At 36.1% G+C, this 23,771-nt stretch overlaps 1 pseudogene; it reads left to right on the top strand.

The window, feature by feature from the left end:
• The first annotated feature begins 273 nt into the window (after window positions 1-273).
• On the top strand, window positions 274-2,304 carry LOC139849668 (uncharacterized; annotated as a pseudogene).
• Window positions 2,305-23,771: the final 21,467 nt, after the last annotated feature.

Below are 23,771 nucleotides of genomic sequence, written 5' to 3'. Positions count from 1 at the left end.
AGCGATAAGCACATCTTCTCGATCGGCGAATAATTATTCTTAGGCCCTGTAAGGCCCTGCTGAGATAATACACGGCCTGCTCCTGCCCTGAATCAGATCGAATTGGGGCATAGGGGATGATTGTAGATAGACCATCAGCATAATAAATTCTCGTAAACCAAGAACCATCAAGCAATTTCATGCTTTTGTTCCTAATTGGGTAAACCGGCTCATTCGCCTTTACCACTCCACTCTGTTTGTAGGAAGTTCCGGCCCTCTTCAAGGATACCCGCAATGATTGGGTCAAGATTTTTAGGTTGTGATGTAGGAATAACCATTTTTAGTCTTCTTTTACCCCAGCCCGGGGCTGGTCATTCAGTTCAGTCAAGTTCATATGCTTTCCAACGTGGGAGTAAAGGGAGTTGGTGGCATTCCCCTGGCTTTCCATTTCCAATAAGTCTTGGAGAGACTAGAAGACTAACTCCTTCCCCTCCTAGGGCTTCAGCAAGGTGTCTATTCTGAGGCTTAGGAGAATGAAGCAGCCCTGGGTGTGAGTGAACTCCCCTCTACTTCCAGGCAATAGGACTAAACCCGAAGTATCTTCTCTTCTCCGGTTCTAGCTTAAGTTTGAGTTTCCTCTGACTACAAGGTAATTTATCAGCTGGAGCAGAGGTGGACGAACAACACCTCCTTTCCTTGCATTAGCGCCCGCTTTTCCACATCCACTTCAGGGAGAGAGCAAGTATAAATAATAGCTTTAGACTTTCGAGCCTTTCTTCTTAGGACAGAAGCCTTTACTTGAACTTTAGAAGAAGCGAAGTCGAAAGAGAAAGAAGTGGTATTTTGAAGGATTACGTTTTTTTCTTTCAATTCAAAATTCAAAATAGAATTTTGAATTGAAAGAAAAAAACGTAACCCTTCAAAATTCAAAATAGAATTTTGAATTGAAAGAAAAAAACGTAACCCTTCTTTCTTTCACAAAAACGTAACCACTGTTAAATAGCGCCCTCTTCTCTTACTATAGTAAGCTGGCGGGCTTCTCCCAAGAGAATGCCTTCACTCCACTCCGCCTTCAGATGCCTATGGAGAACTAAGGTACCTTTAGGAGCCGAAGGCAGGGGGGACTCGAAAACAACAAACGCCACTATTTAACTCAACTGTTTAGGCAAAAATCCACGCACAACTCACATTGAAGACGCTCCCCTCGTTCGTAAGCACAATGGACTCGCTGTGAGTATGGAAGAAGGATAGGGTCAGCAGGCCTTTCTATCTCTTGTATTCATCTTCTTGTTGTACTCTTTCTTCAGTGTGGGGCGAATGGCGACCTCCGTTTGCAGGAAGGAAAGCGGCAACCGCCCTCAAGTAAAGACTTTTTCGAAGGTGGAGCCTTACTCTATTCCTTCGCCCGTGAGACATCTACTTAGTTGTACATCGGTACTCGAACACCCAATCTCATCCCCAAGCTATCGGCTCCTATTCCGTATAGATGTTGGTTTTTGATGTAGTTGCTTGTACTTCTCTTTTTTTGTCGAGATCCACGTTTTCGTTTGAGGACCCCGTTAGACTTACCAGCCCTTGACATAAGTCAATCATTAGTGATAGGGTTGGGACGATAGACCTAGTGACACACTGGTCGCGGAATCAGGACCCCTTAAAAAGCCATTACTTAATAAGGATTTGTTATGCGCGATATGCTGACGACTTACTACTGGGAATCGTGGGTGCCGTAGAGCTTCTCATAGAAATAAAAAAACTTCTCAACCACTTCCTACAATCCGGCCTGAACCTTTGGGTAGGCTCTGAAGGATCAACAACAATAGCTGCACGGAGTACGGTAGAATTCCTCGGTACGGTCATTCGGGAACTCCCTTCGAGGACGACTCCCATACAATTCTTGCGAGAGCTGGAGAAGCGTCTACGAGTAAAGCACCGTATACATATATAACTGCTTACCACCTACGCTCCGCCATCCATTCCAAGTTTAGGAACCTAGGTAATAGTATCCCGATCAAAGAGCTGACGAAGGGGATGAGCGGAACAGGGAGTCTACTGGACGCGGTTCAACTAGCGGACACTCTTGGAACAGCTGGAGTAAGAAGTCCCCAAGTGAACGTGTTATGGGGGACCGTCAAGCACATCCGGCAAGGATCAAGGGCGATCTCATTGTTGCATAGCTCAGGTCGGAGTAAGGTGCCATCGAACGTCCAACAGGCAGTCTCACGATCGGGAATGAGTGTCCGGAAGTTGTCATTGTAAACTCCCGCGGGTCGGAAGGCGGCGGGGGAAGGAGGGGGAGACTGGGCTTCTTTCTTTCACAAATTTTGAAGGGTTACGTTTTTTTCTTTCAATTCAAAATTCTATTTCACAAATTATTGCGGCGATATAACGGCTGATATGAATTTGAGAAAACTCCTTATCATCGATATGAGGTAGAAAACTGACGAATGAATCTAAATCAAATTTGAGGTCAATTTCTGCATCCTGATACTTGACAAAAAAATATCTTCCACACATTCCTTTGACAGTTTGTGAAGAGAACGAACTTGATTACACAGCTCTTTTAGTAAATTTATTTGAAATTTTGAAAATGGAAAATCTGAGGAATAGAGGTGCCAAACGAATTCTCTATAGACGTCTAACCTTCTGCTAGAATTTAACAGATTTCCAGTAAACGGAGGATCTAAGTTATCAACGTGTCGTTTCTCTTTAGGAATATATTCAAAAAATTTTGGATATTCGAAAATAGTTGGGTATTCTTCCCGTATTTTGTAGCGACCCGACAAAATCGTCATTGACGGCGCCGTCTACTTAGGTCCCGTTACGTGGTTATAAGTCTTTAAAACAATGTTTGACCAAAAGTATGTCGCATTCATTTCAAAAGTAAAGATGTTTCAAGGTTTACAAGGTAGTTCGACAACTAGTTACATAACAAAGTTTAAAGTACAATTTAAACATATGCGACACAAATGAAAGTAGCCAAAAGACGCTCCACGTATGCATATTTACTCGACATCCAAGCAAGTATCAAAAGTAAAGAGTGGAAGCATGTATCACACAAATGTTCAAGGACTTGAGAAAACATAGAAATCTGTCAACGAAAACGTTGGTGAAATTATAGGTTTGAATAAGTAAGTACAAGTGAACCACAAGATTTGCAACAATGATATAATAGTAATACATTCCAAAAGTTTGTTTCACGAGCACCCAATTATAAATGCTTAACATTCCTTCCATATAACCCCATCACAATAGTGTTAGAACATACACTGTTTCTCGAAAATATATTTCATTCGTAAACGGTAGCGAACCGTTTGAATGAGGGTTTGTCAAACCCATATGGCCATATAACATAAGATCTCGCTTACACCCGGCAAGTATAACTAATGATAATCGAATTGAGGATTTTTGTTCAAACTCGTATGTAGAATGTTTGTTTTCCTGTACTTGTGTTCACTTAGTAAAAAGAAACGTTTATGTTTTCTCATCCCAAATTAAGTGCAAAAGAGTAAAAGTGGGACTATGATCTCACCTTGTGTGCACGAGTAATAAGTACTTCAACAAGTAATGTGTGCAAAGAACAATGCTAGTCTTGACCTAAACAAATAGGTTTGTATCAATATCGGTAAACACGATAGGTCAAAGTGTTCAGTTAGTCCTATGGTTCGTTAAGACTCGATCATAATAGCATGTGAATCATATTGTCATGTTTCATGTAAGGTACAAGTATAAAAGCATGTTAGAACGATTGCACAAACATTTGGTTAAGTTTGATTAAAAGTCAACTTAGGTCGGGTCAAAGTCAACGAGAAAGTCAACACGTTCGGGTCGGGTCCCGAACTATTTTTCTGAGGTTTTTAATCATATATGAGCATGTTAGAACAAGTTACATGTGAATCGGAGGTCCATAGTATAGCAAACATTTTCCGTAAAATGACCAGCGAAGACAGAAGCCTGCCAGTGTATCTGGACGGCGTCCAGATTGTCTGGACGGCGTCCAGCTTTGAAGGCTGAGATGGCGTCCAAAGATCTGGACGGCATCCAGCTTTGAAAACTGGGACGGCGTCCAAGGATCTGGACGGCGTCCAGGTCCGTATTCAAGTCTGATGCAAAAAACTCCTAAGTGCACGAACCAAAAATCAAACTAACACATTTTATGATCCGCAAACAACCAAAACATGTATTTTATATCATTGGAAAGGTATTTTGACGAGGAAAACGACTAGACACATTTCAACTAGTAATTCAACACATACAACAACCCAAAACCGCATTAAACGTTCATAATCAAAGGTTCAAGTTCTAAAAACGCATTTCATGATTCGGGCAACCAATTTACATGTATGATATGCCGTTTCGAAGGTAATCAAACACACATTGCAACAAAACACTTATCAACAATATTTCATAGCATTTGATACATCAAAAGTTCATATAAAGCTTATCAAACCCTAACTAAAATCTCAAAACCAATAATCATGTTAAGGTAAGGTTTTCATGTCAATCAACACACCAAAACGAAGCTAATGAAGTAACTAACACTTTGAACACACAACCATTAACATCTAAACACATTTCATCATCCAAAATCAAAGATTTAACAAACTCTTTTTCAAGTTCATGCTAGTTATGTCAATTCACAAGATCGAGCATACAAATTACATATACGACATCACAATGAGCCATAGACACTAATTAACACACCTTTAAGTCAAGAACACTAAAATTATGAAATTTAGAGTTTTTAGAAAGTTACCCAATCGAGATGAAATTAGTATCAAAACGTAGAGAATGAAGAGAGGATTCCAAATATGTAATTTGTTTTGATGTTAGCCTCCAAAATCGAATTTAGATGATGAATTAAGGATTGAATGTTGAGAGGATTTGGAAGTAGTAAAAGATGTGAAAATGAATGGATGAAAGGGGTTTGACCCTTTGACCTAGTCAAGGGTTTGATCCCTTGTCAAGTTTAGTCCCTCAACTTTCGTTCGGGTGCGTGAATTACCTAAACGAGATAATTTAAAACGCGTATTAACGGGAGATGTTATAGTCATATAACGGACTTTAAATAATTAAATGGAAAAGTAAACGGAAAAAGGCGGGATGTTACATTACCTACTCCTTAAAAGAAATTTCGTCCCGAAATTTAAGTAGGCGTAGTAGTCGTTGTTTCTTCCTCGAAATCTTGCGTTTCCGGAATCGGTAATAAGTGAGGGTATTTCCTTTGCATTTGATCTTGCCTTTCCCAAGTAAACTCGGGTCCCCTTTTGGCATTCCAATGGACTTTAACAATCGGAATTCAGCTTTGTTTCAATGTCTTGACGGAGGTGTCCACTATTTCAACCGGTTCTTCCACAAAATGAAGTTTGTCATCAATAGTAAGTTCCTCGAGAGGGATGACGATATCGGGTTCGGCAAGACACTTTTTCAAGTTAGATACATGGAAGGTAGAATGAACGGAGTTCAATTGAGGCGGAAGATCTAAACGTTAAGCAACGGTTTCAATACGCTCCAAGATTTCGAAAGGACCAATATATCACGGATTTAGCTTCCCGCGTTTCCCAAAACGGATTACACCTTTCCAAGGTGCGACTTTTAACATTACGCGATCACCGACTTGAAATTCAAGATCGTTGCGTCAATTGTCGGTATAGCTCTTTTGACGACTTCGGGCCGTCCTAAGCCTATCTCTGATTTGAACGATTTTCTCGGTTGTTTCATGAATGAGTTCGGGTTCGGTGATTTGTGTGTCACCTACTTTGGCCCAACAAAGAGGTGAATGACATTTTCGACCATATAAAGCTTCGAATGGTGCGGCGTTAATACTCGCATGATAACTATTGTTGTAGGAGAATTCGGCGAGAGGCAAGTGCTTATCCCAAGCTTTTCCAAAGTCGATAACACAAGCTCGTAGCATGTCTTCTAAGGTTTGAATTGTGCGTTCGCTTTGTCCGTCGGTTTGTGGATGATATGCGGTGCTCATGTCTAAACGCGTTCCTAACGCTTCTTGTAAAGTACGCCAAAATCTAGAAACAAATCGGCAATCTCGGTCGGAGATAATCGATAAGGGTACACCGTGTCGGGCTACGATTTATTTAATGTAAAGTTGTGCTAGTTTCTCCATGTTGTCGGTTTCCTTCATGGCTAGGAAGTGCGCGGATTTGGTGAGACGGTCAATAATAACCCAAATGGTATCATAACCGCCCGTCGTTTTTGGTAGTTTGGTGATAAAATCCATCGTTATCCTTTTCCACTTACATTGCGGGATCTCGGGTTGTTGAAGTAGTCCGGACGGTCTTTGGTGTTCGGCTTTGACTTTGGAACATGTCAAACACTTGGAAACATAAGTAGCTACATCTCTTTTGATGTTCGGCCACCAATATTGTTGTTTAAGGTCGTGGTACATCTTATTGGCACCGGGGTGAATCGAGTATCGTGACTTATCAGCTTCATCTAAAATAAGACTTCGTAGGTCCCCATAACTAGGCACCCAAATCCTTCCGGCGAAATATCGGAGTCCGGTTTCCTTAGTTTCGAATCGAGAGATGAGAATGTTCAAGAGCTCGTGTGAAAGGTTTTCATCCTTGAGAGCTTCATCTTGGGCTACCTGAATTTGGCTATTAAGGTATGTGTGGATGGTGATGTTTAAGGCTCGGACACGAAGAGGCACCGCTCTTTCTTTTCGACTTAAGGCATCGGCTACTACATTTGCCTTTCCAGGATGATAACGAATCTCGCAATCGTAATCGTTTAAGGTTTCAATCCACCTTCGTTGTCTCATGTTTAGTTGCTTTTGATCGAAGATGTGTTGGAGACTTTTGTGATCGGTAAAGATAGTACTCTTGGTTCCATAAAGATAGTGTCTCCACATTTTAAGTGTAAAGACAACGGCTCCGAGTTCGCGATCATGTGTCGTGTAGTTTCGTTCATGAATTTTGAGTTGTCGAGAAGCATAAGCAATGACTTTCGTTCGTTGCATCAATACACACCCAAAACCATGTTTCGAGGCATTGCAATATACAACAAAGTCATCATTGCCTTCGGGAAGTGACAAGATAGGAGCGGTGGTTAGCTTCATTTTCAAAATTTGAAATGCGGATTCTTGTTTGGTTGCCCAGACGAATTTTCTTCCCTTATGAGTTAACGCGGTTAGAGGACGAGCAACCAAAGAGAAATCCTTGATGAATCTACGGTAGTATCCGGCGAGACCCAAGAATTGACGAATGTGAGTAGGAGTAGTAGGAGTCTCCCATTTACTAATGGCTTCGATTTTTGATGGATCGACTTTAATACCTTGATCACTTACAACATGACCAAGAAATTGAACTTCCTTCAACCAAAATTCACACTTGGAGAATTTGGCATAGAGTCGTTCTTGTCTCAAGAGTTCAAGCACAAGTCGAAGATGTTGTTCGTGCTCTTCTTCGCTTTTAGAATAGACCAAGATGTCATCGATGAACACAATAACGAATTTATCAAGATACGGTTTGCACACGCGGTTCATAAGATCCATGAATACCGCCGGTGCATTAGTGAGACCAAAAGGCATTACGAGAAATTCATAACTACCATAACGAGTTCGGAAAGCGGTTTTGGAGACATCTTCCCCCTTAACCCTTAATTGATGATAACCCGAGCGGAGATCAATTTTCGAATATACACTAGACCCTTGTAGTTGATCAAAGAGGTCATCGATGCGAGGAAGAGGATATCGGTTCTTAACCGTCAACTTGTTTAGTTCACGATAATCAATGCACATTTGTAGGGATCTGTCTTTTGTTTTAACAAGCAAAATCGGAGAGCCCCATGGTGAATGGCTAGGTTGGATAAAACCACGGTCAAGTATTTCTTGGATTTGACTTTGAAATTCTTGCATTTCGGATGGAGCAAATCTATATGGTGCACGAGCTACGGGTGCGGCTCCCGAAATAAGATCGATTTGGAATTCTACCGGTCGATGAGGTGGAAGACCCGGCAATTCGTCGGGAAATACATCGGAATAGTCACTAACAATTGGCACATCATCGATGTGCTTCTCATCGGACTCGACTTTCTTAACGTGAGAAAGGATCGCAAAACAACCCTTACGGAGTAGTTTTCTAACTTTAAGGCACGAAACAAGGTTGAGTCCGGTGCAACTCTTATCGCCATAAACAAATAAAGGTTCATCATTCTCGATAGGAATTCGGATTGCGTTAAGATCACAAAGGATGTGAGATTTCATTTTAGCTAGCCAATTCATACCGATTATTACATCGAAGCTTCCTAGTTCCATGGGTATCAAGTTAATTTCAAATTCATTACCCAAAATGTTTAATGTGCACCCCCGGTAATATGTGTCGGCACTCAATAGTTTCCCGTTGGCCACTTCAATGGTATAAGTGGTATCTAGTGGGAGTGGTGGAGTGCTAAAAGAATGAATCAAAGTCTCGGATACAAAGCATTTATCGGCACCCGAATCGAATAAACAAGTAACGTAAGTGTTGTTGAGAAGAAACGTACCCGTGACTAATTCATTGTCATCTCGGGCTTCCTTGGTGTTGATGTTGAAAGCTCGGCCGCACGTATTGGGGTTATCTTTCCTCTTCGGGCATGCATTTCTATAATGGCCCGTTTGGCCACATTCATAACAAGTGCCCGTTTTTGGTGCATTGGGCCCTTTTCGAGCGATGGAGGCAACACTTTTACACTCATTGGCCTTATGACCAACTCCTTAGCACCGGTGGCAAATTAACTTGCCACATTCACCAAAGTGATGTTTATTGCATTTGTTGCAAAGAGGTAGGTTCCCGGTATAACCCTTCTTGCCGTTGGAGGTGTAAGGCTTCTTAGCAAAGTTGTTGTTGCTTGATTGGGGGGCTTCCCATTTTCTTTTGTTGTTACCTGACTTATCCTCGGCTTTAGGTTCCGGCACTACAATTTCGTCCACCGTTTCAATCAATTTGAAGGCCATGTTCAAAGCTTCTTGATGATTAGTGGGTTTGGATGACATTACTCCGTGTTTGATGCTCTTTAGAAGACCATCCATGTAAAGTTCAACCCTTAAAGCTTCGGGGTTCACAAGATTTGGGCACATCAAGGCTAGTTCGGAAAATCGTTGATTATAAGCCGTGAGATCATCTCATTGTGTACTAATGACAATGAGTTATAAGTATATTTTGAAACTACTAACTTAAGTTTTCAAAACGATAACTATACGTAACATTCTTTGATATATATACTTATAATCTATAATGCTTGTACATGTATCGTATATATAATGTATTTAATCACTTTTTAAGGACTTAAATACATAAAACAATATAAGTATATTCACAAAAGATAGCTATATTTGAATTCTCGTTCCGTTTCCTCAAGATTTCTATACGTATATCTAGGCTATATGTACCCGTATCATACACAGCTTCTATATGTATTTACTATTGGTATATACACATCAAATCAACATCCTAATCAACATTATTACTGCCCTAGATATGAGGTAACTAGAATTTGTCAAGTAGTATGAATTATTAGTAAGAAAACAAAATTAGGAATCCTTTTCTTTCTTTATAAACTAAAAACGTTTTTATAAATGAACACCATTTCTTCACTCCATTTTCTCATACCTACACCCTCATTTCTCTCTCAAAATACTCCTAACTTCATACTTGATCATCTCCAAGCATTTTTCCCATCATTTAGCTTCAATTACAAGCCTTAAACACCATAAGAAAACTCTTTCAAGAACATATCAAAATAACCACCCATTTGAAGAAGTTTACTTCCAACCTTTTGATCTAACTCCACCACTCTTTGATTCCAAGATTATTTCTTATCTTTTGTAGTAACTTTGTCCAAGTAACTTGAGGTAGTAACCTTGTTCATAATCTTATTTAATTCATATTCATATAGCTATCTTATTTTGTGGTATAAAATTTTAACAACAAGAACAGAGTTTGAATGATTTCAAACTTGTTCGCAAACTAAATAGATCCTTCTAACTTGACTTTTAAAACACTTCAAGACCTGTAATATATCATAATGATATGCTAACCTAACAAGATATAACTTGGTTTTACAAAGAACATCTTAAAAACTGAATCTACGTCGTCGGAGTGCAACCGGGGGCTGTTTTGGGTTGGATAATTAAAAACCATCTTGAACTTTGAATTGGAAGTTCATGTTCTGGAAAAATGATATTTCTTATGAATATGTTAACACATAAAAATTTCATGGTTTAACTCAAAGTGTAAGTATTTTTAGAAAAATGATCATTAAATGTTGTTTTTATGATGGAAAATAATCACTTTCATAAGTTTCACCAAAGTTTGACCTATAACCTATGATTTCGAATACAAACTAAGGTATTTTCAGTTCATATTCTTAAAATTTGACTCGTTCCAAGGAAGTGGCAAGTTGAACCAACAAAAACGGAGTTGTAATGAAGAAACTACGACTAAAACAAGATTGGGTATCCGAAGCTAGTTTAGCTACGAAAATATTTGGAGAAAAAGTAAATTAATCATATCTTTTCTAATTAATATGATATTTTATATATAATTACTTATGATTTGATTTTATATATTTCAGGACCACCCGTAAACAACACGAGAAGATTAATCATAAGACCTCATGATTGTACGCAACACGTCATTTGACAACACGGTACTTTATGTACGCAACACGTCATTTGACAACATGGTACCATGGGTCGAGATTAATTCTGATCAATACGAATATGATGGGGTCTTTATTTATTTTATTTAAGCAACTAATTGTGGACCACTAACATGGGACTGCTAACTATGGACTAAGAAAATATTAAAAGTATATATATATGTAACGATTACTTAAAAAGAAAATATGTTGATATATTATATATATGGTTAGGTTCGTGATATCTATCGGAGACCAAGTCGAATTAAATACCTTCAAGGCAAAAGTGAGTTTCATTACTCCCTTTTTATATATATTTTTGGGCTGAGAATACATGCGCTGTTTTATAAATGTTTTACGAAATAGGCACAAGTACTAAAACTAATTCTATGTGGGTTTAAACCAGAAATATACCCTTAGCTTGGTAACATTAAACTACTTGTCTATGTACGGTAGGCGCGAATCCTAAAGATAGATCTATTGGGCCTGACAAACCCCATCCTGACTATGGGATGCTTTAGTACTTCGAGGTTATTTTAAACACTCCTGGTCTGGTGTACATCAGAGGGTAAAATATGAACGTTAAGGCTTGTTACCGGGTGCCTACAACTTATAGAATACTTTTATACACTCACGAGTGTACGGATATTTATAGAAACTGAAATCGAAATCTTGTGGTCTATTACTATTACGGAAATGATTGATTATGATAAACTAATGAACTCACCAACCTTTTGGTTGACACTTTAAAGCATGTTTATTCTCAGGTATTAAAGAAATCTTCCGCTGTGCATTAGCTCATTTTAAGGATATTACTTGGAGTCATTCATGACATACTTTGAAAGACGTTGCATTCGAGTCGTTGAGTTCATCAAGATTAATATTAAGTCAATTATAGTTGGATGTAATATGAAATGGTATGCATGCCGTCAATTTTTGATGTAAAGAAAGTTTGTCTTTTAAAAACGAATGCAATGTTTGTAAAACGTATCATATAGAGGTCAAATACCTCGCGATGTAATCAACTATTGTGAATCGTTTATAATGTATATGAACGTATCCTTTCAATATGCACCCAAAACCATGTTTCGAGGCATCGCAATATACAATGAAATCATCATTGCCTTCGGAAAGCGACAAGATAGGGGCGGTGGTTAACTTTTTCTTCAAGATTTGAAACATGGATTCTTGCTCGGTTGACCAACTGAATTTCCTTCCCTTGTGAGTTAACGCGGTTAGAGGACGTGCAACCAAAGAGAAGTTTTCGATGAATCTACGATAGTATCCGGCGAGATCCTAGAATTGACGAATGTGAGTAGGAGTAGTAGGGGTTTCCCATTTGCTAATGACTTCAATTTTTACGGGATCGACCTTAATACCTTGATCGCTTACAACGTGACCAAGAAATTGAACCTCCTTTAACCAAAATTCACACTTGAAGAATTTGGCATAGATTCGTTCTTGTCTCAAGAGTTCGAGCACAAGTCGAAGGTGTTGTTCGTGCTCTTCTTCGCTTTTAGAATAGACCAAGATATCATCGATGAATATATTAACGAACTTGTCGAGATATGGTTTGCACACGCGGTTCATAAGATCCATGAACACCGCCGGTGCATTAGTTAGACCAAATGGCATGACAAGGAATTCGTAACTACCATAGCGATGATATGTCCCGTTCATATTGATTATAAACATTTCATATTAATTGATTTCGTTGCGAGGTTTTGACCTCTATATGAGATGTTTTTCAAAGACTGCATTCGTTTTTAAAACAAACCATAACCTTTATTTTATCGACAAAGGTTTAAAGGACATAACCAAGGTTATCAAGTAATGATAATCTAAAATATCACGCTTACACACGACTATTACATAATGGTTTACAATAAATATAATGTTACAACAAAGAAAACTTTTGAATGCATTTTTTAGACAATATCATACAAGCATGGACTCCAAATCTTGTCCTTAATTTAGTATGCAACAGCGGAAGCTCTTAACGATCACCTGAGAATAAACATGCTTAAAACGTTAACAAAAATGTTAGTGAGTTATAGGTTTAACATATATATTTATCAATCATAATAATAGACCACAAGATTTCATTTTTATAAACGCATCTCATATTAGGCATTTCGCAAACTGCATAGAGATAAAAATCATTCATATGTTGAACACCTGGTAACCGACATTAACTTAATGCATAGAATATCAACAAACAGAACCTCTCGTCTGTATAATAATCTCAAAGTACTAAAGCCATCCATAACCTGAATGGGGGTTATTAGGCCCAATAGATCTATCTTTAGGATTCGCGTCAATTAGGGGCCATTTCCCTAATTCTTAGGTTACCAGACTTGAAGGGCGATATTCGGTTTAATAATCCAACCATAGAATGTAGTTTCGCATACTTGTGTCTATTTTGTAAAATATTTATAAAACTGCATGTATTCGCATCCCAAAAATATTAGATTTTAAACATGGGACTATAACTCACTTTCACAGATTTTTACTTCAGAATTTAAGACTTGGCCACAGATCGATTCACGAACTTATAACAAATGTATACATATATATTAAAGTATGATCAAAATATATTCACAACATTTTTTATTACGTTTTAATGATTTAAGTTTGTTAAGTTAGCGGTCCAACGTTAGTAATCTATAACTAGTTGTCCACAGTTAGATGTACAGAAATAAATCAATATATATTATCTCGAATTAATCCACGACCCAGTGTATACAAGTCTCAGGCTAGATCACAACTCAAAGTATATATATTATTTTGTAATCAACCTCAACCCTGTATAGCTAACTCGAGCATTACTACATATAGAGTGTCTATGGTTGTTCCAAATACTATATATAGATGGGTCGATATGATATGTCAAAACATTGTATACGTGTCTATTGTAGTGACCCGAACTTTTCCATGTTTATGTATATATTAAATGAAATTTTTCTTTACATGATTAAGTGTTTCCAACATGTTAAGCAATCAAACTTGTTAAGACTTGATTAATTGAAATAGGTTTCATATAGACAATTGACCACCCAAGTTGACCGGTGATTCACGAACGTTAAAACTTGTAAAAACTATATGATGATATATATATGGATATATATATATAGTTAACATGAAATTATGATAAGTAAACATATCATTAAGTATATTAACAATGAACTACATATGTAAAAACAAGACTACTAACTTAATGATTTTGAAATGAGACATATATGTAACGATTATCGTTGTAACGACATTTAATGTATATATATCATATTAAGAGATATTCATACATCATAATATCATGATAATATAATAATTTAAAATCTCATTTGATATTATAAACATTGGGTTAACAACATTTAACAAGATCGTTAACCTAAAGGTTTCAAAACAACACTTACATGTAACGACTAACGATGACTTAACGACTCAGTTAAAATGTATATACATGTAGTGTTTTAATATGTATTCATACACTTTTGAAAGACTTCAAGACACTTATCAAAATATTTCTACTTAACAAAAATGCTTACAATTACATCCTCGTTCAGTTTCGTCAACAATTCTACTCGTATGCACCTGTATTCGTACTCATACAATACATAGCTTTTAGATGTATGTACTATTGGTATATACACTCCAATGATCAGCTCTTAGTAGCCCATGTGAGTCACCTAACACATGTGGGAACTATCATTTGGCAACTAGCATGAAATATCTCATAAAATTACAAAAATATGAGTAATCATTCATGACTTATTTACATGAAAACAAAATTACATATCCTTTATATCTAATCCATACACCAACGACCAAAAACACCTAAAAACACTTTAATTCTTCAATTTTCTTCATCTAATTGATCTCTCTCAAGTTCTATCTTCAAGTTCTAAGTGTTCTTCATAAATTCTACAAGTTCTTGTTTCATAAAATCAAGAATACTTCCAAGTTTGCTAGCTTACTTCCAATCTTGTAGAGTGACCATCCAACCTCAAGAAATCTTTCTTATTTACAGTAAGATATCTTTCTAATACAAGGTAAGACTCATAATCAAACTTTGATTCAATTTCTATAACTATAACAATCTTATTTCGAGTGAAAATCTTACTTGAACTTGTTTTCGTGTCATGATTCTACTTCAAGAACTTTTAAGCCATCCAAGATCTTTTGAAGCTAGATCCAGTTGTCTCTTTTCTAGTAGGTTTATCCACAAAACTTGAGGTAGTAATGATGTTCATAACATCATTCGATTCATACATATAAAGCTATCTTATTCGAAGGTTTAAACTTGAAATCACTAGAACATAGTTTAGTTAATTCTAAACTTGTTCGCAAAAAAAAGTTAATTCTTCTAACTTGACTTTTAAAATCAACTAAACACATGTTCTATATCTATATGATATGCTAACTTAATGATTTAAAACCTGGAAACACGAAAAACACCGTAAAACTGGACATACGCCGTCGTAGTAACACCGCGGGCTGTTTTGGGTTTGATAATTAAAAACTATGATAAACTTTGATTTAAAAGTTGTTCTTCTGGGAAAATGATTATTGTTATAAACATGAAACTATATCCAAAAATCATGGTTAAACTCAAAGTGGAAGTATGTTTTTCAAAATGGTCATCAAGACGTCGTTCTTTCTACTGAAATGACTACCTCTTACAAAAATGACTTGTAACTTATATTTCTGACTATAAACCTATACTTTTTCTATTTAGATTCATAAAATAGAGTTCAATATGAAACCATAGCAATTTGATTCACTCAAAACGGATTTAAAATGAAGAAGTTATGGGTAAAACAAGATTAGATATTTTTTTATTTTTGTAGCTACGGGAAATATTAACAATTCTATACAAATCATATCCTAACTAACTTATATTGTATTATACATGTATTCTAATATATTATGTAATCTTAAGATACCATAGACACGTATGCAAATGTTTTGACATATCATATCGACTCATGTATATATATTATATGGAACAACCATAGACACTCTATATGCAGTAATGTTGGAGTTAGCTATACAGGGTTGAGGTTGATTTCAAAAATATATATACTTTGAGTTGTGATCTAGCATGAGACGTGTATACACTGGGTCGTGGATTGATTCAAGATAATATATATCGATTTATTTCTGTACATCTAACTGTGGACAACTAGTTGTAGGTTACTAACGAGGACAGCTGACTTAATAAACTTAAAACATCAAAATGTATTAAAAGTGTTGTAAATATATTTTGAACGTACTTTGATATATATGTATATATTTGTTATAGGTTCGTGAATCGACCAGTGGCCAAGTCTTACTTCCCGACGAAGTAAAAATCTGTGAAAGTGAGTTATAGTTCCACTTTTAAAATCTAATATTTTTGGGATGAGAATACATGCAGGTTTTATAAATGATTTACAAAATAGACACAAGTACGTGAAACTACATTCTATGGTTGAATTATCGAAATCGAATATGCCCCTTATTATTAAGTCTGGTAATCTAAGAATTAGGGAACAGACACCCTAATTGACGCGAATCCTAAAGATAGATCTATTGGGCTTAACGAACCCCATCCAAAGTACCAGATGCTTTAGTACTTCGAATTCATTTTTATCATGTCCTAAGGATTTTCCGGAATGATAGGGGATATTCTTATATGCATCTTGTTAATGTCGGTTACCAGGTGTTCACCATATGAATGAATTTTATCTCTATGTATGGGATGTATATTGAAATATGAAATCTTGTGGTCTATTATTATGATTTGATAATATATAGGTTAAACCTATAACTCACCAACATTTTTGTTGACGTTTTAATCATGTTTATTCTCAGGTGATTATTAAGAGCTTCTGCTGTCGCATACTTAAATAAGGACGAGATTTGGAGACCATGCTTGTATGATTTTGTGTAAAAACTGCATTCAAGAAACTTATTTCATTGTAACATATTTGTATTGTAAACCATAATGTAATGGTCATGTGTAAACAGGATATTTTAGATTATCATTATTTGATAATCTACGTAAAGTTTTTTTACCTTTATTGATGAAATAAAGGTTATGGTTTGTTTTAAAATGAATGCAGTCTTTGAAAAACGTCTCATATAGAGGTCAAAACCTCGCAACGAAATCAATTAATATGGAACGTTTTTAATCAATAAGAACGGGACATTTCATCTATGGTCTATCAAGGTTACATAATATGTTAGAGTACATGTATAATACAATATAAGTTAGTTAAGTTATGGTTAGAATAGATTTGTTACAAATTTCACGTAGCTACAACAAGCAAAAATATCCAATTTTGTTTTACCCATAACTTCTTCGTTTTAAATCCGTTTTGAGTGATTCAAGTTGCTATGGTTTCATAATGAACCGAAATTTATGAAACTAAACATAAAAAGTATAAGTTTATAGCCGTAAATACAGGTTACAAGTCATTTTTGTAAGAGGTAGTCATTTCAGTCGAAAAAACGACGTCTTGATAACCATTATGAAAAACATACTTCCACTTTGAGTTTAACCATGATTTTTGGATATAGTTTCATGTTAATAAGAAAAATTATTTTCACAGAAGTACAACTTTTAAATCAAAGTTTATCATAGTTTTTAATTATCTAACCCAAAACAGCCCGCGGTGTTACTACAACGGCGTATGTCCGGTTTTACGGTGTTCTTCGTGTTTCCAGATTTTAAATCATTAAGTTAGCATATCATATAGATATATAACATGTGTTTAATTGATTTTAAAAGTTAAGTTAGAAGGATTAACTTTGTTTGCAAACAAGTTTAGAATTAACTAAACTATGTTCTAGAGATTATATGTTATAATCTTCGAATAAGATAGTTTTATATATATGAATTGAATGATGTTATGAACATCATTACTACCTCAAGTTTAGTAGGTAAACCTACTGGAAGTGACAAAAATTGATCTAGCTTCAAAGGATTCTTGGATGGCTTGAAAGTTCTTGGAGTAGAATCATGACACGAAAACAAGTTCAAGTAAGATTATCACTCGAATTAAGATAGTTATAGTTATAGAAATTGAATGAAAGTTTGAATATGGATTTTACCTTGATTTATAATGATAACTTACTGAGAAAAATAAAGGTTTCTTGATCTTGGAAGTGTTCTTGAAATGGATTAAAAACTAGAAAGAAATCTTCATGAAATCGAATGATTAACTTGATGTGTTCTTGAGTGATTCTTTCTATGGTGTTTGAAGATTGTTTCTTGATGTAATTTATGATCAAGATGAAGGTTTTTTTGCTGGAAGTTTGAATGCTCTTGAGTAGGTGATTATAGAGTGCAATTATAGAGTAAGTAACTTGAAATGGAATGATGTATGTGTATATGAAAAATCACGTTTTTGCATGTATGTATATATGCAAATTGTGATTTGTTATTTAGTGCAATTATTAACTCTAATGGCCAACTTGATCAATCATCCATGCTAGAGAACAAAAGTAGCTGATTAGGAGTCTGATTTTGATGTTTTTCTATTGATATATACCAATAGTAAATACATCTAGAAGCTGTGTATTGTATGAGTATGAATACGGTTGCATACGAGTAGAATTGTTGATGAAAATGAACGAGAATGTAATTTTAAGCATTTTTGTTAAGTAGAAGTACATTGATATGTGTCAAGAATTCTCTCAAAAGTGTATTAATACATCTTAATACACTATATGTATAAACATTTAACTGAGTCATTAAGTCATCGTTAGTCGTTACATGTAAGTGTTGTTTCGGAACCTTTAAGTTAACGATCTTGTTAAATGTAATTGATCCATTGTTATTACACTTAAATGAGATATCAAATTGTTATATTAACATGTTAACATGGTGTGTATATATATATATATATATATATATATATATATATATATATATATATATATATATATATATATATGTGTGTGTGTGTGTGTGTGTGTGTAAAATACTATTACAACGATAATCGTTACACATATATATATTGTTTCGAAATTCTTAGGTTAGTAGTCTCATCTTACTCGTGTAGTTTATTCTTAATACACTTAATGATATATGTAATTATAATTTTATCATGTTAAACATAGTGTATTAATATCTTAACACGATACATATGTATTTAGTAAGACGTTGTTATAACGATAGTCGTTATATATATCGTTTCGCATTTCTTAATTCACTACTTTCATTTTATGGATATAACTCATTGTTAATGTACTTGGTGAGATACTTATTCATCAAAATATCATGTTATATATATATATATATATATATATATATATATATATATATATATATATATATATATATATATATATATATATATATATATATATATATATATATATATCATGTCGTTTTTACAAGATTAACGTTCGTGAATCGTCGGACAATTTGGGTGATCAATTGACTACATAAACTCATTTCAATAAATCAATGTCTTAACAAGTTTGATTGCTTAACATGTTGGAAACATTTAATCATGTAAATATCAATTTCATTTAATATATATAAACATGGAAAAGTTAGGGTCACTACAGTACCTACCCGTTAAATAAATTTCGTCCCGAAATTTTAAGCAGTTGAAGGTGTTGACGCATCTTCTGGAAATAAGTGCAGGTATTTCTTCTTCATCTGATCTTCTTGTTCCCAGGTGAACTCGGGTCCTCTACGAGTATACCATCGAACTTTAACAATTGGTATCTTGTTTTGCTTGAGTCTTTTAACCTCACGATCCATTATTTCGACGGGTTCTTCAATGAATTGTAGTTTTTCATTAATTATAATCTCGTCTAATGGAATGATGAGATCTTCTTTAGCAAAACATTTCTTCAAATTCGAGACGTGGAAGGTGTTATGTACGCCCGCGAGTTATTGTGGTAACTCAAGTTGGTAAGCTACTGGTCTGACACGATCAATAATCTTGAATGGTCCAATATACCTTGGATTTAGTTTCCCCCGTTTACCAAATCGAACAATGCCTTTCCAAGTGAAACTTTAAGCATGACCATCTCTCCAATTTTAAATTCTATATCTTTTCTTTTAATGTCCACGTAGCTCTTTTATCGACTTTGGGCGGTTTTCAACCGTTTTTGAATTTGAATGATTTTCTCGGTAGTTTCTTGGATTATTTATGGACTCGTAATCTATCTATCCCCCACTTCACTCCAACAAATCGGAGACCTACACTTTCTACCATAAAGTGCCTCAAACGGTGCCATCTCAATACTTGAATGGTAACTGTTGTTGTAGGAAAACTCTGCTAATGGTAGATGTCGATCCCAACTGTTTCCAAAATCAATAACACATGCTCGTAGCATGTCTTCAAGCATTTGTATCGTCCTTTCGCTCTGCCCATCAGTTTGTGGGTGATAGGCAGTACTCATGTCTAGACGAGTCCCAATGCTTGCTGTAGTGTCTGCCAAAACCTTGAAACAAATCTGCCATCCCTATCAGAGATAATAGAAATTGGTATTCCATGTCTGGAGACAACTTCCTTCAAATATAATTGAGCCAACTTCTCCATTTTATCATCTTCTCTCATTGGTAGAAAGTGTGCTGACTTGGTGAGACGATCGACTATTACCCAAATAGTATCATAACTACTTGCAGTCCTTGGCAATTTGGTAATGAAATTCATGGTTATGTTTTCCCATTTCCATTCCGGGATTTCAGGTTGTTGAAGTAGACCTGATGGTTTCTAATATTCAGCTTTGACCTTAGAACACGTCAAACATTCTCCTATGTATTTAGCAATATCAGCTTTCATACCCGGCCACCAAAAGTGTTTCTTGAGATCTTTGTACATCTTCTCCGCTCTGGGATGTATTGAATATCTGGTTTTATGTGCTTCCTTAAGTACCATTTCTCTCACATCTCCAAACTTTGGTACCCAAATTCTTTCAGCCCTATACCGGGTTCCGTCTTCCCGAATATTAAGATGTTTCTCCGATCCTTTAGGTATTTCATTCTTCAACTTTCCTTCTTTTACAACTCCTTGCTGCGCCTCCTTTATTTGAGTAGTAAGGTTAGTACGAATAATTATATTCATAGCTTTTACCCGTATAGGTTCTCTATCCATTCTACTCAAAGCATACCACATTCGCCTTCCCCGGGTGGTAACGAATCTCAAAGTCGTAATCATTCAACAATTCAATCCACCTACGCTGCCTCATGTTCAGTTGTTTTCGATCAAATATATGTTGGAGACTTTTGTGGTCGGTATATATAATACTTTTGACCCCATATAAGTAATGCATCCAAGTCTTTAATGTAAAAACAACAACGCCCAATTCCAAATCGTGAGTCGTATAATTTTGCTCGTGAATCTTCAATTGTCTAGACGCATAAGCAATTACCTTCGTTCGTTGCATTAATACACAACCGAGACCTTGCTTTGATGCATCATAATTAATCACAAAATCATCATTCCCTTCAAGCAATGAAAAATCTTGGATGAACCTTCTGTAGTAACCAGCCAGTCCTAAAAATTGGCGTATATGCTTTGGAGTTTTTGGAGTTTCCCACTTTTTAACGGTTTCAATCTTTGCCGGATCTACCTGAATACCTTCTTTGTTCACTACATGACCGTGGAATTGAACTTCTTCCAACCAAAATGCACACTTTGAAAACTTAGCGTACAGTTTTTCTTTCCTCAACAACTCTAGCACTTTTCTCAAATGTTCTTCATGCTCTTGATCATTCTTTGAGTAGATAAGTATGTCATCGATGAAAACAATGACAAACTTGTCAAAGTATGGTCCACATACTCGGTTCATGAGGTCCATGAACACAGCTGGTGCGTTAGTCAATCCAAACGGCATAACCATAAACTCGTAATGACCGTAACGCGTTCTGAAAGCAGTCTTTGGAATATCATCCTCCTTCACCCGCATTTGATGAAACCTAGAACGTAAATCAATCTTCGAATAAACCGATAAGCCTTGTAGTTGATCAAATAAGTTGTCGATTCTCGGTAGTGGGTAGCGGTTCTTGATGGTAAGTTTGTTCAACTCTCGGTAGTCGATACACAACCTGAATGTACCATCCTTCTTTTTGAAAAACAAAACAGGAGCTCCCCATGGTGATGTGCTTGGTCGTATGAAACTACGCTCTAAAATTTCTTGTAATTGGCTTTAGAGTTCCTTCATTTTGATGGGTGCGAGTCTGTATGGAGCACGAGCTATTGGTGCAGCTCCTGGTACAAGGTCTATTTGAAATTCAACAGATCGGTGTGGAGGTAGTCCTGGTAATTCTTTCGGAAATACATCGGGAAATTCTTTTGCGACGGGAACATCATTGATGTTCTTTTCTTCGGGTTTGACTTCATCGATGTGTGCTAGAACAGCATAACAACCTTTTCTTATTAGCTTTTGCGCCTATAAGATTTAGTTTTGCGTTGCTCTTTTCTCCGTACACCATTAAGGGTTTCCCTTTTTCTCGTACAATGCGAATTGCATTTTTGTAACATACGATTTCTGCTCTCACCTTTTTCAATAGTCCATGCCAATTATCACATCAAAACTTCCTAACTCTACTGGTGTCAAATCAATCTTAAATGTTTCACTAACCAGTTTAATTTATCGATTCTGACATATTTTATCTGCTGAAATTAATTTACCATTTGCTAATTCGAGTAAAAACTTGTTATCCAAAGGCGTCAATGGACAACTTAATTTAGCACAAAAATCTCTACTCATATAGCTTCTATCCGCACCCGAATCAAATAAAACATAAGCAGATTTATTGTCAATAAGAAACGTACTCGTAACAAGCTTCGGTTCTTCCTGCGCTTCAACCGCATTATTGTTGAAGACTCTTCCTCGGCCTTGCCCATTATTATCCTCCTGATTTGGACACATTTTTTTATAATGGCCCTTTTTCCCGCATCCGAAACAAGTAATGTCGGTATAACTTGTTGCAGCATTATTTGTTCCCTTAGCCATTGATCCGTAGATTTCGCATTTTATCGCACCATGGCCCTTTCTTTTACACTTAGTACACACTGCCGTACAAAGCCCAGTCGGATGGTATCCTTCACACCTCTGGCATGGTTTCTGCCTCTTGTTGTTATTGAAATGGTTGTTTTTGCGATTGTTATTATTGTTGGGACGGTGGTTGTAATGGTTATTGTTGTTGGGATGGTTGTTGTTGCGAAATTTGGTGCGATTGAAGTTGTGATTGTTGTGTTGATTGTTAAAATTGTGACCCTTGTCACTGGTTTCTTCCCACTTTCTCTTGACTTGTTTTGTGTTGGCTTCTTTGGCCGCCTGCTCTTTAATTCTTTCCTCAATCTGATTTATGAGTTTATGAGCCATTCAACTCACCTTTTGTATGGAGGCGGGCTCGTGTGAGCTCACATCTTCTTGAATCCTTTCTGGTAACCCTTTCACAAACGCGTCAATTTTCTCTTCTTCATCTTCGAACGCTCTTGGACACAATAAGCACAACTCTGTGAATCTTCGTTCGTACGTGGTAATGTCGAAACCTTGCATTCGTAATCCTCTAAACTCTACCTTGGGCTTATTGACCTCGTTTCTGGGACGGTACTGCTCGTTCATCAAGTGCTTGAATGCTGACCACGGTAATGCATAAGCAGCATCTTGTCCCACCTGCTCGAGATAGGTGTTCCACCATGTTAACGTAGCACCTGTGAAGGTATGCGTAGCGTACTTTACTTTATCTTCTTCAGTGCACTTACTTATGGCAAACACCGATTCGACCTTCTCGGTCCATCGTTTTAATCCGATTGGACCCTCGGTTCCATCGAATTCCAGAGGTTTGCAAGCAGTGAATTCTTTGTAGGAGCATCCTACACGATTTCTTTGAAATGTCCCGTTCTTATTGATTAAAAACGTTCCATATTAATTGATTTCGTTGCGAGGTTTTGACCTCTATATGAGACGTTTTTCAAAGACTGCATTCATTTTTAATAGAAACCATAACCTTTATTTCATAAATAAAGGTTTAAAAGCTTTACGTAGATTATCAAATAATGATAATCTAAAATATCCTGTTTACACACGACCATTACATAATGGTTTACAATACAAATATGTTACATCGAAATCAGTTTCTTGAATGCAGTTTTTACACAATATCATACAAACATGGACTCCAAATCTTGTCCTTATTTTAG

The sequence above is a fragment of the Rutidosis leptorrhynchoides genome, chromosome 5 (genome assembly GCF_046630445.1).
Source record: "Rutidosis leptorrhynchoides isolate AG116_Rl617_1_P2 chromosome 5, CSIRO_AGI_Rlap_v1, whole genome shotgun sequence".
Taxonomy (NCBI): domain Eukaryota; kingdom Viridiplantae; phylum Streptophyta; class Magnoliopsida; order Asterales; family Asteraceae; genus Rutidosis; species Rutidosis leptorrhynchoides.
This window is presented reverse-complemented; position numbering and strand designations above follow the sequence as displayed.